The 19280-nt window shown below is 34.2% G+C and overlaps 1 non-coding gene across 1 annotated transcript; it reads right to left on the reverse strand.

Annotated features, from left to right (window-relative positions):
* Window positions 1–18381: 18381 nt before the first annotated feature.
* On the reverse strand, window positions 18382–18463 carry Trnas-gcu (transfer RNA serine (anticodon GCU)). The gene has a single exon. It is a non-coding gene; the product is annotated as a tRNA-Ser (tRNA).
* Window positions 18464–19280: the final 817 nt, after the last annotated feature.

Here is a 19280-nt window from a genome sequence, read left to right on the forward strand (position 1 = left end):
TTTTTTGTGAACTATTGTTTTTAAACCTTTAATTCAAAATATTGAACTTAAGACATAATAGTATTACTGCTTCAATGCCAATACATAGAGCGACAAATTTACGTCATGGACATGGTGTCAACCATGGGCGTATATCCCGGGGTGGATATGGACCCCCCTCCCCCCGCTGGAGTTAAGCCCCTGACCGAGGGGACCCCGCTTGCGCTTGTAAAAGAGTGACTGTGAAACGGGGTTTGATGTCAAAATATGTCCTATGAAAAACTTTATATATTTTAATGTTTTCGCTTATTGCATGCATGTAGACCAAAATATGGGCAGTATACAACACACAAGTACCGTATCCAGAGATGACGTGTTGGTTAACCTCACGTGAAGAACTCTCGATCCTTTCCCCCGTAAATTCCGCGACCACCATTGCGAATCCTACACATTTGCGACCTTAGTGTCAACTTTATATAATAAAAAATGGACATGGTGTTCTTTACCTTCGAGATACATTACGGAACACAAACTTCGAAAAAAACCTAAACCCGTAAGTCAATTAATTTTAGTATTTAACTTTGGTTAATTTCTCTTCGACGCAGGAGAGGTCAGCAGAGAAGGAATAAACTCAGCAACGCATGTCGATGAAACTGGGGAAGGTATCGTTCACGGCCTGCTTCGAGGAATAATTCTGTCCTTGACCTCGAGAGATTTCGTGGGACCATCGCGGCCAGAGATCAGTTAGACCGTACTGGGATCCGAACCCGGTTACTCTGAACGCGCGTTCGAAATTCACCGTCACGTCGCGCGCCAGACGTCGATACGTTGGAGCGATGTTTTTTTGTTGCTTCAGCGGCGCGCGATCCGTCAGCGCTGCCCCGCTCTTCGGTGTTCCGCGCGCGCCACTGCGTCGCCTGTCCCCGAGCCACAGCGGGCGTCGCGCTGGCCAGGCGAGGTTCATAGCGCGCACCAAAGATTACATTTTTTTTATAGTCCCACCTGCTACCCCAGCACCAATATTGGAATCATGCGCAGTCATTGCCAAATGCATCCTTTTCTAGGACCAGATGTTATTTTTTTGAAAATAACACGAAGACCAGACACATGCAAATAAATATTTAATTCCACACAACCATTTCTGTTCAATTTCTTTGTGAGATAGAAAATAAATTACCAGGCTACTATATATGTGGGAAGTGATTGAAAAACACAAACTAGTTTCCTTAAAAATGGTATTTATTGAAACTAAAAAATTCTAAATCTTATGACAATTAACATGAAAGATAGAAGACAAAATAATGAATAGCATTTTTTTTTTTTTGTATTTATGACAGTATATTGTGGCTTCTGTACACAGTAGGCTGACAACTTTTTTACGTACACACGGAAAACCTTTTTTTCTGTACTTTTACAAAAAATTCTTTTGGAAACCAGTTGCCAAGAAATATTTTGTAATACTACAAGAAATATATTGTTACTTTGTACAACATATGGCTATTGTTATTTTTGCATATATTAAATACGTTTTTCGAAATAACGCTATTGGCGCATAATTCTAAATTTTAATTGATTTTTCATGCAAGCATAATTTTTTAAACAATGTAAAAGAAAATCAAATATTCAATCATTGGACTTAATTTGGTTTTATTATGCTTATTATTTTGCCCAGTTAATATTGGAAAGCTATTTAGGTAATGATTTACAAATAACATTAACTATTGGAAGTACAGGATCAACGCAAAGCATAAATTCCTGTGTAAGAATTCGAACCCAGCATTTTAGTGAACACTGTTTCGTATATATTTGGTACATTTATAAAAATATTACAGTATATGCAACAAAGAAGGCTAACACAGAACGGTTCACCTGATAATATTCATTTCTTAAAAAAATCTTTAAGCGGTCCGTGAGAAAAATGTGGCAGTTTTTCATCACTGCTTTAAGTGATGTATTTTTTTCGAGATACTTAATTCGCGTGGACACAAAACTTAGCACAGAACAATATAAATAAACCAATAAAAGTGGAAAATAGGGAGGTTTCGCAGGCGTATTTAATATATTATATTAACATGTACTTAATAGTTTAAAAATCACAAAACACGAATATTTTTACTGTTTTGATAATATATTTTTCACCAGACACTCAGGATATACAGGTTGAGTCTGAAATCGGCCGCTGATTAATCAGGATAAAATAAATTTAAATTATCTTTATAACTGACGATCTGAAGTTCTTACCAAGGCAGGTTAAGGTCTCTGAAGTTGGAGCTGAAAAATATTTTTTTATTTTATATAATAGTGAATGTATTTGTGATGGAGCTCTGAGCGTCAGGATATATTTTTATTTTACTAAAGTTCTACAATCACCGTCAATTTCGTCGATGTCACAAAATTATTTCATTGAATTAATTGAGGTGACAACTTTATTTTCCTCGTTCTTTTGTGGTGTGTTACTACTCCCAATTATTTCAATGAAATTATTTTGAAACAGCGACTGAATTCGAAGAAGTTGTAGAACTTCATTAATTAAACATAATCCATACAGTCAGTGTACCAGTTTGAATAATTTCTGTATTATATACAATAAAAAATATTCTTCTGCCACTACTTAAAATATGTATACCAAACTTGATAAGCAAATTATAGACCATAAATCGTTGATTTTTTTTCACTTATTTTGTAGTTGACCTGCAACCGATGTTTGTCGTTGTAATTCAGACTTATGTTATAGGTATGTAAGAAATTAAGATTCAGGGGTTAGAACTCCGCGATTTAATGCTACGATTCATTGATCTCCGATATGAACCCGAATATACTCAAAATTAGACTCAGTGTTTTCTTACAGAGACTGTAGAATAAATCTAACGCGGTGTTCTGAAAAGTTAAACCACATCTAAATCACTGCAAAATGTCGAATCTAGCACACAATGTCACGTTTAATGCAGCCTCTGATCAAGAAGACAACTTTTAAAGTGTGCCGAAACAGTTTTGAACACATAATCATCAACTGGAATCCTCCCGTCAGCTGTTGCACGTTCCAGCTTTTGTGACGGTTATTTATCAGAAGTTTTTCTTTGAAGCATCAACAGATAACTCCAACTAATTGAGGGAAGTTAACTATGATCTAAGAGGATTGTGTTTTATTGGGTTTGGTTGAACTCTGAAGCTAACCGGAAATTGCCCGGCATCTGGCCGAGTCACCTCAGTCAATCAAGATCACGCTGATGGGACAAAACTTCTCGACTGGCAAGGTTCCGATAGAACTCTCTAGCGCCACTTGACCTGTCTGGACGCGGGAAACATAACGTTCATTGACCCCGAGTAAAACGCCCGAATAATCCGCGTTCATGCATTTTGGGAAATTTGTGCTGCTGTAAAATTAAAAAGTAAATTAGGTTATGAGTGCTGGATAAGTAAAATTCTCACAAAATTCGTTCATCATGTATTTATTTTTCTGTAGGTTATGTTTTAGCACATCTAGGTGTCGTAACTAAAAATAAAGGTTGGTTAGATTAAATCAGCTACATTAAAAATACTCTTATATGGTGAAAAGTTTATGAAATCTTCAGTAATGTCATGAGTAATTAAAATTTATATTTTTTGACCTCTTTTGCACAAAATGAATCATGTTTAAAAATAATCATACAAAATGGTAAACACATTGTTTTAAATTTTAAGTCAAAGCTGTAAGTGATATGAAAATTTGCAATTAGGTGTCTGTCACACACTGTTTACAAGAACAAGCCTCAGGCATTCGAACAATAGGGTTTATTTTCAATTGCATAAGCCTAAAAAAATACAAAATTATAAAATATAACGGTATATCAACCAGACGTACAAAGATAATAGTGTTGAACTTATTTAAATGCAAAACAGTATCAGAGGAAACAGCATAAAAGCACAAACAAAAAAAAACTACATAAAATTATGTTTTTAAACGTTAATTCTTAATGTTAGTGTGACATTTAATGTAAAATATTCTGTGATAAATTACACGCAAAGCACTACAAAGACAATAGTAATATTTTTTTTTAAATTAAAAAGGACAAAACATGAAAAAAATTATTCTGTCTTAATATAATTATTATGATTATATAGGCTAATAAAGAAAAAAGGCTAAATTTGAAACAAAAGCTAAAAAAAAATGTAGGCCTATATAATTCACTCATAAAAGAAGTTTTGTAAATAATTATTTATTTTTTCAAAAGTCGATTGCTACAAATCACACGGATGGATATCACATACATACGTATAATACCAATCAGAGACAAAATTATTATAGTGATCCAGAAATATTAGAAATACTAAACCATCTAGTCAGACATATTGTATACTTAGGTATTTACAAACAGGTCGCAAACAGAACTTCTATACATTGCCAACACACGATGTGAATTTGAGAGATAATTTGACTTCACTCATGACCTGCCGACAAACTCAATTCAATCTGCAAAACAAGCTGCTTCCTCACATAACTGCAAAAGAAAGAATAGTTAGTTAAATGTATCAGCTGTCACGTGACATACGACCTACTTTGCGACCCAATTTAATCTGTCTCCACTGCAGCCCGATAATCAGAAAATTGGAACGTCAGTAAATTTATTCTCTCGTCAAGCCAGCGAAAAAAACAGTCGGCGAATCGCGTGAGGTCTAATGGCTTCATGCTATAAGTACAACGTTCGGCTCATATTTAAGGCATTCTTGTGAATGGCTGTAGTCCATTTTTGGCTGGCATGAAGAAAAAAGTACAGTGGATTAACTTACAAAAACGAAATAAAATTGCTCCGGCAACGAATTCTAGCGAAGGGCACGGAAACTATTTGTAATTCACGTTCAGAAATGTAAATAAAAACACATTTTTTATATATATTGCGCTCAGTATCATTTTAAAGAATTCTTTGTTAAATTTCGTGCCCGAGTTTCGTATTATAAGTGTATTTGCAAACATGAGAACAAATCAATTTGCTCGCTACCGAGGTTAAATTTTACATATCCCTGGGGAACACTGAAAGACTTGCTTATTTTTTTCTCTCTTGAAAACTTTACTCATCACAACTTTGTTCATTAACGTAACATTTATTTCTGACACATAAAAGAGAATCCAAAACGGGGATTACATATGGCGTTCCAGCGGCAATAACCTCGGCCAAAGGAGGCCATGCGGTGTGTGTACCTCGTCACATGCAGCGAGCGAACAATTACATAAGCCATATATGAAATAAAAAAACTACTTATAAATATAAAAAAAGAACAAATCAACATAAATACTAACTTAACTTTAAGAGATTGGATCAAATTTTATTTGACACATAACGAGTGTAAGTGTTTCTCCCTGTGTACTGTTAGAAATTACTGTAAATTTACGGACTTTTCCAAGAAGAATTTAATTCAAATAAACGAAGACTTCTGCGTAATTCCAAATAACTGAATCTTTTTATTTCGACTTTAAAGTTGTATGTTTCGTTTTAAATAAAGGTCGACAAAAGAAGAGTGATCTTCCTGTAGACTTGACCAGTTTTAGAATGTTTTGTTAATATTCCAATAATATTCTTTTGGATTCATGTAGGAAGAGATGTATATAATAGCCGGTACTGGGACAGGATTCAGGGTGTGGTGTTTGGTGCAACCGCAATCTTGGAATGTGACGTCATTTTTGGACTCAAAATTTCTCAAAATGACTCAAAATGGCTCAAAATACTCAAAAATCCTAAAAAAAATCCCGTTTTCGCGGGAAAAATTCCCATTTTTAGAGAAAATGTCCCGTTTTTGTTCTTAAAAATGCCATCGGATACGAAATTCCTAAAAACTGCTTAAATTCATTAACGACTAGCTGCTCTAAGCCCCACCTTCTCAATTATGATGCCATGACTGCCATCTTGGATTATGTCGTCCCCATTACAATTTCCTTTACGTCCGACCATTTTGAAAATCTGTACCTAATTATTATCCGATTAAATGAAAAAATTTAAAATTCATAAAAAAATTAAGTAATCAAAATTTATTTAAGTATTATTTAAAACACGCACTTGCGTCCTTGGTTCGAACCTGGTGAGGTCAAAAATAAAAATGACGTTAGATCCTTCCTCCACAAAAGCCACTGACCAACTTACTTTCCACTACTAATGCCAAGGTATATATATCGCCAGTTAGTATGACTCATGTCCACCATCTTGTTTTCGTCTGCTGGAGGCCACATTCTTGTTTTCGTCTGCTAGAGTGCGCTACCTCCATGTTAATTTAATTTTTTGTCTGCTAGAGTGCAATATTCATTTATTATTACTGAGGCGCCCACCATCTTAAAATTTAGGCGCCATATTGGAAATAAGTAATTATTCAGCTAGAAATTCGGGAAAAATTCCAAAACTCATTAAAAAAAAGTGCAATAATATAATGATTGATTCGAACAGTTTCTGTCCTTGGTTCCATCCCGGGATGATGCAAAAAATTAATTTTATCTAAAAAGTAATCATTTCAATAAGTATGATGGAAAGTCCTAAAAGCAGCATAGGCTCCTTGCCAAACAGCCTCCAGTAAGTGGTTATGTCAGCCATCTTGAAAGTTCGTAATAATTAACCTAGTAATTCGGAAAAAAGTTCAAAATTCAACTAAAAAATAATTCAATAATTTACAGATTGAATTGTGGAATTCCTATTCTTGATTCAATCATTGACCTATTAAAAAAATAATTTTCAAAATCCTTAAAAAGGCTTAAGTTCCTCATATACCAGCCTCCCATAAGCCGTTATGTCTGCTATTTTGGAAGTTAATATTTATTGACTTTTATAATTTGGGAAAATTCGAAAATTCATAAAAACATTCACTTATTAAAATAATGATTACCGCGATAGATTTACGTCCATGTTTGATTCTCGGCCAGTGGTAAGGTTAACTAAAGCTTAAAATAAATGTTATATTCTGTTTTCCATTACCTTTCGTGGAGTTTATTACTCATTCACACTACAAAAAATCATCACTAGACAAAAAACCTATCCAAAGAATTAAATACATTGTCCATTTGCCTAAATTCGAAGTCCAATTTTTCGATACTTAGAATACATTCCGAACAGTTCATGTAAAATGCTATATGTATAGGCCAAGTGTCTTTGGACCACGAGACCAGGTCATAATTAATGTCAATTGTATAGACCAAACATTTCCGAACAATGAGACCAACAATTGAAAGCACAATCAACGAAAAGAAAGCACAATCGGAAGCTCACTCATCGAAAGGAAGCACAATTGGAAGCATAACCAAAGAAAAGTAAGAACAATCGGAAGCTCAATCCTCAAAGGGAAGCACAATCGGAAGCTCAATCATCGAAAGGAAGCAGAATCGGAAGCTCAATCAACAAAACGGAAGCTCAACTTTAAGCACATTTGACAAAGAGAAAGCACATTTGGAAGCACAATCAACGAAAAGGAAGCACAATCGAAAGCACATTTGATAAAGAGGAAGCACATTTGGAAGCACAATTAACAAAAAAAGGAAGCACATTTGAAAGCACATTTGGAAGCACAATCAACGAAAAGGAAGCTCAATCGGAAGAACATTTGACCAAGAGGAATCATATTTGGAAGCACATTCAACGAAGAGAAAGCACAATCAGAAGCACAATCATCGAAAAGGAAGCACATTTAGAAGCACAATAAACGAAGACGTAGCTTAGTCTTAGGTAGGAATCAGTTTACAAGAAATAAAACATTTTTTTTTTAAATCTATATGATTGATTCATTTTTTAATGTTATACATATGAAAGTTAAATAAGTGATTAGTGTATGTAGCCAGCTTCCCGCAGTTATTTAATTATGGACGATACTTCGTCAATATGCAATTAGTTTCCTCAACGAACAGATGCCACCAACAGTCTCAGGCGATCAAATAAAATGCTAGGATATTCCCACGACATATAATCAATCTCATCTGCTACCACCATCTTCCTGGAATCTCGGTTCTTAATTTTTTAAGATCACTATCTTCCCAGTGTTCATCATAAGCTTGACCAGAATTATTTATTTTATCACGATGTTTCCACCGTTTCGGTCTCAGGACTTCATTACAGCTTTTGATCCTGAAAGCTTTAGGTGGTTCTTCACAGTCGTTGGTTTTGTCACCAGCCTCAGAGTCACTGTCGACACCATCGTAAAAGTCAATATCTTTACCTGGATTACTGCAAGAATTCGAAATCTTTGATGTCGAAGCTTCTTCATCGTCTTTAAGCTTCCTTTTTAAGGGTCCACCATTTTTACAATGTACGGAGGTTCTACTTGAATTCGGTTAGAATGTATTCTCACTTTTCATGTTAAGGATTCTTCCATTATCATCATTATTCCATAATTCATCAACATCCTTCAATTTAAGTTCTTTGTCGAGATCGGAAGAGCCAATGAAAATTATAGATGTAATGCAGAGCACTCTTCTTTAGACTAATAGATCCATCGTTGTCCGCTAGCTTGTAAGCAGGATTGGCGTTACAAGTTTTATCATGTATTTTTAAGCCTTCTCTTCGCGTAAACGACTTGCTACAACGAACACATCTTTATATATTGCGTAGTGAATTTTTAACACAGTCATTCTTCTCATGTTGTCTACCATTCTTTCTCAAAACAATTCCTTGCTACAAAATTTCCACCTGTATCCTTTCGATACAGCGGCAGACACCGAACAAGGATCCATATTAGTTACTGAGACTAATAGCAGATCTTTACTAAGAGTTTTATATTGGAACCATTATTAAGATACAATTTTTGAAATATTTCATCAGCGAGAGTTAATTTATCTCATGCAAAAGAACTTGTTGCAAGTAGTACCGATTCTTGCCAATAGATGTCTTCGCGTTGTGTTGAGGTAAAAATATTTATTTATTTTATGTAGGATGTGGGATGCTCACCAACGATCGCAAGAGAAGGGTGGCTTCGCTAGACACCAAGGAGAAGGAAGTTCGTATTGCATGCTAGTGCTTCTCAGCTGTCTCAAAGCATATAATTTGACTCAGAATGGATTTTTTTATTGTTAACTCATAAAAAAATTTGTAACTTAGGTAATTTGGTAGAGAAATTCTCAATTTAAATGTAACCCAAAAATAAAATTGCATGCCTCATTAAGTAAAAAAAATGTCATGCAGAGATCGATTCCTCAAAAACCACAGGAATAATCAGGAGCACATGGAGAAAAACATAAAAATATTGAGAGTAATATCCAGGAGCACACGGAGAAAACTAAAGCACATTTTCTTTAATATAAAATATATTAAAATAGATATAATATCAATCCGTTATAATTATTGTATGAATCATAAACTTCATCTAAATCTTTGTCTGAAACAATTATTGATGAAACGAATTATTACCATGAATACATGGGGTTAAAAAAAACTTTCATACTATCGAATTCGTTTGAACGCATTTTTAACCATCTTATTGTTATCTTAAACCTTGATGAAAAACAAACTTTTATACGTCCACGTTATTAGAAAAAGGGATGAGAAATAGTGTTTGAAGGCCAGAAACATTTAATTATTACCTTAGTAGACATATAATATGAAATTCGTTCTATAGTATTCAATTCTTGATACACTGAGTTAAAAATATTTGTAATATTTCCACTGCATGAAAAATGAGAAAATATTTAATCGAACATTTTGTAATATTGTAAAACATAAATATATTCGGTACATTAAGTTCTTAAAATTTTCCAGATGTTTAGATAAGTTTCTAAAATATTTTCAGAATAAATAGGTACTCCTACTTCGATATCTACATACGCCTGAAGGCTGTGTCAAAAGGGATATTTAAATTAGGCCAATTAAATTTTTAATACTTAGGAGATGTCATTTTACTTTACGTCAGTGCTTGCAATCAAGTTTTATCACAAACCAAACTGCAATAGAACAATTATGGAACAGTGTTATTGTCGTTTAGTAATAAGGCCACACAGGAACTAAATAAGTAGTGTAAATTTTTAAAAATAAATAAATTTATCTTTAGAGGGAGAGGTAGGATCCATTAGAAACTATCTTGTTTATTACTGTTTTCAGGCATTATTTCGTATCTTTCTTTTTATTTTAGATATTAAGCTTTCTTATATAATAATATAATATATGGAGTGCCCAAAGGTAATAATTACTTGTTGCTAAAAACTGCTTACCATGTAAAGTCATAGCATTTAGTATTTAACTAATATGTAGGAATGACTATAAATTTAATAGTACAGATAATGTAGACTAAGTTTTGTTCTTTTAAATTTGTGTAATGTGATCTAGGTTACAAATATTTTTTATAGGCCTATAAAACGATAAAACGTGGAAATAGTTTAAAAACTGTTGATATCTGTATGGCTTATTTCAATTTCAATGTTTCCTACTTGACAATTTTATATTGGCCAACCCTGATTCATATTTTCATGGGCTTAAGTACACTACATAAAATATTTTTTTTGTTTAGTTGTTTTCCGTTCCATTATAAATTGAATGTTTTTTTTTGTGCAATTTTTCTTTGATGGACTGCATCTAGTGGCAGTTTCTCCGTACACAAGGTGCAGGAAAAAAAAAATGCCATGTTCGGTACTGCGGGGCGGTCTCTTTGATGTGAGCGACCTCTGCGGTGATTGGCTGCGTGCTGCGATATGGGGAGCCTCGTGTGCACGACCCGCCATATCGCTCGAGCCCGTCCCCGCTGCTGAGTTGGCGCCCGGCAAACGTGCTGGTGTCAAAACACTCGTCGAATGACCGAGGGCCACTTTGTTGGACGCTGGGAAACCTCGCGAGTTCATCTGTGTGAGACAGACAGCGAGGAGGCTTTGCGACAAGGTTTGCAGTGAGACAGATAGTGAAAATTTGAAATGAAACCAAACTTAGCACATATTTAAATTATTTTATGAAATTAAAGTAAATGTTCAAACTTTTTGTTGCCATCGGCCACAATGGTACCTGAATTTTGAGCCTTCAGCTTTTAAATATTAGGCGTGTTTTTATAACAGTACGTAAATTAATTTAAAAATTTTCATTAATTAATTATTTAAAAAGGAAAAAAAACCGTGCAGCGATAATGCGCCGAACTTGCATTCTAGGGAAGATATGGGGCTAGAAATTTTCTGAGAAAAGAAACACTTCAGGCAAATGTTTATAAGTGTTCTTACTATTGGCTTTAGCTGGTAACGTTCCCAATTTACCTTACTCAGTAATTATTGTTATTTTACCGGCGCGTTGCATAATTACAGGTCAATAGAGACGGTGACATAACGAAAAGGATCAAGGATGAAGTGCTCACTTTAAGGGGCCCGTCTATTGGAGGTGTATGTGTGTTAGTGAGGCAGGATGTTTCTAAGTGCGGCGCTCGCTCGTGCTTCTAGCGCGGTGTCGCCTCTAAGTACATGGCTGTGGACTGGTTCGACGTCCATAGGACAACTGTGTAATTTGAGCGGTAATGTAACATTATATGGCAAAGAAATAAACTTAAAGCTTTAATGCAAGCCCTTTAAGTGCTATCAAGTATTTGTAACTGTTGTTTTATGTCTAAAAATTACTCTGAAAATACGTCTTTTAGCCATCTGAACTCTTCTAAAAATACAGTTTAGAAATTTAATCCGAAATCGAAACTACTTTTTGGCTCTCAGCAAACTCTTACATGCTTTTCGTTAACAGACGCCACTCGGATATCTTGAGTAGTTTTGAAACCGCGTTGTTTTGCCTGAAGCTCTGCGCACCGTGTGTGTGCCCGGGCAAACGGCGACCTTAAATATATATAGTGTACGATAAACTCCGTGTGGGAACTACGAGCCAAAATAAATTAAAAAAAGCTAAGAAATCTAGACTTTGCTGGGCCCTGGGTTTTTTTACTTTTATGGAGGCCCTCCCGTGGCAAATTTGATAAATTATCTCTTGCAAACATAATTATAAGCCATCCTGTAACTTAAATTTCGACTATTGTTTTGCTAATAAATTATCTTAAGAAATATTGGTATTCTTTCCTGATACATTTTCTCCAGGTCAGTATTATAAACGCTTACGATCAAATTCCGGTGGAAAAGCGTAATTATGCGTGGAAATAAAATATTTGACAGTTTTTCCGATACGAAATCATGAATTGAATTTTGTTTCAACCAACACTTTAATTTACATCCAAGTACCATTTTTACTTTCCTTTCCGCATTACTGTCCATGTTTTCAAAAGAACACTAGACAAACAAGATAAATAGGAATAGAAAGCAACGGCGTAGGACCCAGTCCTGGAGCCGCTCCTGTTGGCAATAATGTTGAAAACATAACCTCGGGCTCCGAGGCTAACTTGTTTCCAAAAGCCAATTTTGAATATATTTTTCTTAAGGCGTATTATGAAAAAAAAAATATGGAGTGAATTTTTACGATGTAAATTTTTACGATATACAACGAGATTTTCACAGGATGAAAAAAAGGCTACACACAAATAAAATGTTTCAAACAAATAAAAATTACACATGAGCTTTTAAATATTATACTTCAGTGATTGATATCGAATATTGGTCTATGTCATTAAAAACATTTATTTGTTATGAATAATAGAGATATAAATTTTGTTTATAAACTTTTTCAAGTGTAATATTATAAGTGAGTTTATGTTCCAGTATGTATATTTTATTTTCATTACAAATTATTACATTATTATTCAATAAATAATTAAAATTATTACCATAGAATAAACAGAATGAATGAGGATACTTATTGATTTTCATCATTAAATAAAATTTATATTGGTTATTTTACTAGATTTAATAATTTATTTTATGTACGTTTTTATACTAATATTGAATACTAAGTATTTATTTAAATTTTTAGTGTGATTTAATTCATACTTTTTAATCGCATGTATAATATCACTTAATGCCTTTTATTATTTGATTTCTATTAATTATTTGTATACAAAATTAAATTTAGTTTTTACAACGCCAGGTAAGTATAACTTCTAACACGCTTACATAACTACACGCACTCGTTCCCCCCCCCCCCCCCCCCATAAAAATGTTATCCCTTGCTGTGTAAATATCAATTAGAAATAAAGGAGTAAAAAAAACGCGAAGCCATTTTATACATCCGACACTGCGTCAGTACCAAAGTCATTGCCAACTTAGATGATACATTCATTAACGTTATTTCCAAGAAGTTGGTATCTTTCTACGGCTTTTGGGACGACATCGTGTTCCCCACCCCTGTCTTTTTCCCCCTTCCCTGCAGACACGAGTCACAACAACTCGTAAAAAAAAAAGGAACAACCTCGGCGCGCCAATACGTGTCACGCGAGTGAGATATTGCCGCCATATCGGTGCTCGTCTGAGGCGCCGCGGACGGACAGCCAGATGGCGCCGTCAGTCCTTGGTACTTGCGTGGTCATGTCAGGTCTAACGGTCCGTCTCACGCTTAGATTGCGTTACGGACGTAAATTAGCGATTGCTCTCTCCCTCTCTCTCTCTCTTTTTCCAACACACGTCGACTGCCGTAAGCGTTGTCCTTGTATCTGAGTGCGCAGTTGACATGTATAATACGAATTTGAAATTTGATGGTATATGAAAATATTAAATTTTTTATGAAGTGAACATTACAATTTCCGAATGAATTCGAATTAATTGATCTGTGTAAACTTATTTTTGTTTAAGTTAAAAGAGGGGACAGATTACAGATTTATGAGAGCGATAATATGAAAAATTTTAATTGACTCTATAGATTATTTAAATATTTCTCTCGTGAGCTCGGAAATCTAAAGAAACACATCTCATGAACTTGTATATATATACCTATATATATATATACGCTATTGCCAAACGTTATATATATATATATATAACGTTTGGCAATAGCGCACGCATTAAGCTGTGTACTGCAATATAAGCATGAGACAGTCTATAGTGATTGATAAGATTTGTCTAGTGTTATTTTGAAAATATGGGCATTAATGCGGAAAGGAAAGTGAAATTGCGTTTGTGCATCTTCTTTTTTTACTGTTTTATGAAATGTATGTTAAATTAGTTGTACTAAACAAATACGGCGTATTAAAATACCATTATTTTACGGAACAGTTTACAGGAACGTCTAGAGACATTCCATTATTACAAAATCGTGAAAATCTATAAAACTCGCAGAATTGTGTTTTTTATTTTTTATTATTTCTATTTTAGCGATGAACTAGTATTAGCGAACAATGAACTTCTGAAACTTTCGGGACTGATCGGGGGTAGGTAAATAAATCGAACTCTTCCGAAGACGAGATTATTTGGCATGATTCTGTTCCTGGATGACAGTTGATCATACAGGAACTCGTGAAAATTGTATTCCCACATACAAAAAAAAAATCTATTTGGATAAAATTAAACAAATCCAACGGGTGGTAGGAACAGCGCTAATTCTCCCTGCGTATTCACGAGTATTAAATTTTGTCGTTCTAAGAGAAAGCATACGCTTTGTGGAAAAATTCATAAGTCAATTACACGCAAGTTTATCTTTACGCTTGGAATATGAAAAAGTAGTTGTTAATAGGAAAAACGTTAAAACTACTCTTAAATTAATAATTGTATAATAGTTTGAAATTTTTTTCCAACTCAGTTTTAATATTCTTAAAATTTTGGCGCAGTTTCAAACTGAAATCATTCGTTGAGGCCATATTTCAAAGATTTTTTATTTTTCCATGTATAATAGTTATGCATTGACACTTTAAAATTGTAGTTTTTTTTTGTTTAATAAACATAATTTTCAAAATATTTCACTTCAAATTTGATAATTTATTGAGGGCCTTTGAGTACCAATTTTTTGATTAACTATCCATTTTTACCGTGAAGAATTGGGTTTGATGTGATCTGTACAAAATGCCTAACAAAATAAATTATTATGAAAGCGATAAATCAATTGCCGAATGTTTGCTGTAATCATTAATGTCGCTTGAATTATTTTGATAAAAACCACCATTAATCTGTCAATGGAAAAATTTCAGATTTTTTTATTGCTATTTTGAACTTAATCTGTAAAATAAAATCAGTTTTGATTGTTTAAATAATTTGCAACACCCAAAAATAACCAGTTTTGCAACACTGCTTTTGTTATATGTCAGTTGTCTACAGCACTTTTCTCTTGGACTGTACAGTAGTTGTGCCTGTGTTGTACATACCCCACTGACACCCCCTGCCATTACGCCGCACGGAATAGTCCCCCCCCCCCCCCCTCGGGAGCAGTAGACTGCTGTCTGACCTTGAAGATTAGTCACACAAAATAAACACTTGTCAAGGTTCAAGGGACAGAGTGAGCATTAGTAGGAGGAAGTAAGGTGTAGTGAAGTTTGTGGAAATAAATGTAATTTTTATTTTATATATTAAATTTGCTCTTTGAGTTCATTTTAATATCTAAGTATTAATTGGTAAACAAATTCCGGGCAAACCTCTAGCTTCTCGTCCACGGAAACGAAACAAACACGCGAAAGCTGCGAAGGAGATATGGAGGAAAAAATAAGCATTATTGACAATGAGGAAAAGGAGTAAGCAAACATATATTAATTAGCTGAGTTTGATCGAAATATAATAATACCTATTTAATTTTACGTGAAACAATACAGTTTAATATTTGAAGTAATATATTTCTATTTTATGTCCTTGAGTTTTGTCTAAGTAAGTATTTGAATGTAAATTTTTTTATGCTTGTTCATCTTTGCTGTAACACGGTATCCAGGGTGGCATTTGATTGTGTTAATTTCTTTCTCTTTTTTTTATCTTTAGGTCCATGATTAAGTTACCCTGCAAAATATTTATTTCATATCTTACAAGTTTTTTTGAAAATTTGCCACGAGTTCGTGAGTGAACAATCATAAAGTATACTTGTTGGACTAGAGAACTCTCAGTACAACTCATTTTTACTGTATTTATCTTTCTTGTGAACACGATTCGCTTCGGAAAAAGCAGTGCTATTTTGCCTTTTTAAAAAAAATGTCATTCAGAATTAGGAAATAACCCATATTTTTTAATGTTGATCATTTATTTTTCATAAAGTTGTAATTTGATGGCCGGTATATTAGGTGGCTGCCCTGCGCGATGTGGTTATTCATTTGAAATTTTCAGTGGACTCTTTAATGCAATGCTAACGACACTTTGTAAAATATGTGCTAACGGGTCCAATTTTCTCTGTCTTCGCTTTGAAACTTTCTGCTCAGTTCCGGGAATCACTTCAGGTAGGCTCGGGAAGGGTGTGTGTTAGTATATGGATAGGGGAGGGACAAGAGGGAAGGCATTAAGGACAGTACAGTCGCACCTAGAACATTGTAGCCGGGCACACACTAGACTTTCTGGCAGGTAATATGGCCAGAGAGGTGTAACTTGTGACCTCGGTAGCAAGCAAATTTATGTATTTTCATGTTGCAAAAAACACTTATAATATGAAACTCGAACACGAAATTAAACGTAGAATTATTTTAAATAATTCCGAGCTTGACAAATATACGGAAATTGTGTTTTCAACAACATTTCTGGACGCGAAGCGCACCTAGTTTCCCCACTCTCAGCTATAATCGCTGCCGGAGAATTTACATCGACTATCGAATCATTCGATTTGCAGAGCAAAATTATAATTTATATATTTAAACTTCTCCGATAAAAGTGAAAAAGACTTGAAAAACTACTAAACCCTGGATTTGGGCCTGATTTTTGATAAGGAATTTTATTAAAATACAGCCCATCTTGTTAAAATCCACTAAAAAGTAATACTATGAAGTTTTTTTTTTACTTTGTGAATTTTTGTTTGCGCCATCCGCCACAGATGGCATCACCGTGGTTGTTATATATTTCCGTTCCATGCGACTTCCGTTCCAATCACGGAATTTCTTATACCAAATGCTGTTAAACTTCAAAAACATTACCCGTAGAATATTACTTCGACTTCTGTGCACCCAAAGGTTATGAAAAGCCCCTAGCGCTATAAGAGCGAATGTATTGTTGTTGATCTGCGGAACAAGTAATCATGTGCTCATTTTTATGCTTCAAAAATTACTCTTTCCTATTGCATGGAAAAAGAAATTAATTTATATTTACTTATTTAATTTTCAGAAGTTTTGCTAGAAGCTATAATAGCGCACCTGTGGTACAAACTTTTATAAAAAGAATGTTGTTGGTCACATGCTAACATAGAAGCCGGCTTTTTGTATTCCAATGCTGTGAAATGGTTGATTTTGGAATTTATATATTTATTTATATATATTTAGCTGCAAACTTAATAAATCCAATCAACAAAAAAATTCTAACAATTTTTTTCTCCTAATAAGAGTGCATCACTGTTCATTTATAAATATATATTTAATATTAATTTATTATACACTAGCTCATAACCCGTTTCTTCGCTAGCAGAAATTTAGGGTACTGTGTGTTTATTCAAAAACTGTTTTCTTAGAAAAAAGACACAATTAGTTTTCAGGTGTAAAAAAATTCCATTCATAAAAATAGAACACACAATATATAATAATGCATCAAAAAGGGCACACATGTTGATACAAATTCGCCAAAAAGGACACACATTGGACACACTTTCGACAAAAAGGACACCTATTGGACACACATTCATCAAAAAAGAAAACACACTAGCGTCACACATAAAATAAAAAAGGACACACATTTAGTCGCACTTTCTTCATCTAAAGACACTCGATCGACAATCAAGGACACACTTTTGAACTCTTATTTAACATAAAAAGGGCACACAGTTAGACAAACATTCAATAAATAAGGACATTTAATTGAACACACTATTTAAGTATTTGATTACTGAATAAAATTTCAGTATGCATCTGACCACGGTTACCGAAGCTAATATGGATTCAAGATCGATGCCTGCAACGTTATCAAAAGGTCCCACGTGTAGACACTGAAGCAGGAATTTTCTCTGATAAAGTATGCTAGACGTCACGAGAATAACAAATTATTTAAAATCCCACCATGCAAAATGTTTAGTTATGATATTTTTAGCAGGTTTTTTACACGAATTGATAACTTAAAATGGCATGGCAGGATGAGTAAAGCCGTACTCACAAGACCGGTTTTTTGCAACTTGTTTCTGCGATTTACCGAATGCACTCTGATGGCCACGAATTTAAAACTGCAGAGAAAGATTACCATGTTTTGTAATGGAGTTCCATGTCAAATAATTTTGGAGAATCTTTATATGTGTGAAATAAGTTAGATTCCTAGAAGAACACATTATATTCTTTATCGTTAAATTCTATAAATAATATCGATGTTGATGGTTCAGAGTTACCCCCTTTTTCATGAAAAGCATTAATAGGTAAACTTGTCTACGCCTTACGTAACACAATACAACTGAGGCGTTAAATTATAAAATAAAAATTATTATTTTCTTGATCCGACCATAATATTACATAAAATTTTCTAAATTCTATAAAACATAGCGACGAGGATGGGATTCGAACCCACGCGTGCAGAGCACATTTGATTAGCAGTCCAATGCCTTAACCACTCGGCCACCTCGTCAGACGTTTTCCATAAACATAACTTTTATAAATTACATCAATTAGTAAGTAATTGTAAATATTAAATTGACTGCTGCAACTAATTTTTGCCTTAAAACTTTTTTATACCTCTACATCAAACTATTTTACTGATCTCATAAAACAACTTCGGCAAGAGACTAACGGGTTAAACATAACTTCAGAAGTTGTTTCCCACTGGAACACTAGGCAATTCACTATTTTCATTAAATTCACTAAAAAAAAATTGAAAATAACACAAAGTGGGTCGATCTCTTGTTTTCACCGAGACTGTGTGTGTTTCATTCGCTGCGGGGTCAAACGAACGCTTTTTTCTACCTTAAGTGGGTAAAATGGTGGAAAGTGAGCGGTTGCATTTATTCATTCCGCCCATGCTCCATTATGATCACCCCCCGCCCCCACTTTAAAATTCCGTCATTATTAATGACCTCGACGTTAAGCCCTGACTCTTACACTCTCCAAACAACTTATTCTTATTTGTCTAACGCATCAGAGACTCAGCAGGCAACACACTGCCATTGCAGGTTGCCGCGTGGTGCTGACTCACTCGCGAACTACTAATGTACTCGATGAGCTGGTACACTTAAATTACAGCTTCGAGATAAGAGAGCAAAGGTTTTTGACGAACAGCAAACAAATATATTTATTTTGTCCTAGAATTTTTAAATCAGATAACGACATTCGCTACCTCACTGTTAGAAATTACAGTATATTTACGGACTTTCCAAAAAAGAATTCACCTTAAATGAATGAATACTTCTTCGCAATTGCAAATAGCTGAATCTTCGTAGAAACTACGC

The sequence above is a fragment of the Bacillus rossius genome, chromosome 3 (genome assembly GCF_032445375.1).
Source record: "Bacillus rossius redtenbacheri isolate Brsri chromosome 3, Brsri_v3, whole genome shotgun sequence".
NCBI classification, from domain to species: Eukaryota; Metazoa; Arthropoda; class Insecta; order Phasmatodea; family Bacillidae; genus Bacillus; species Bacillus rossius.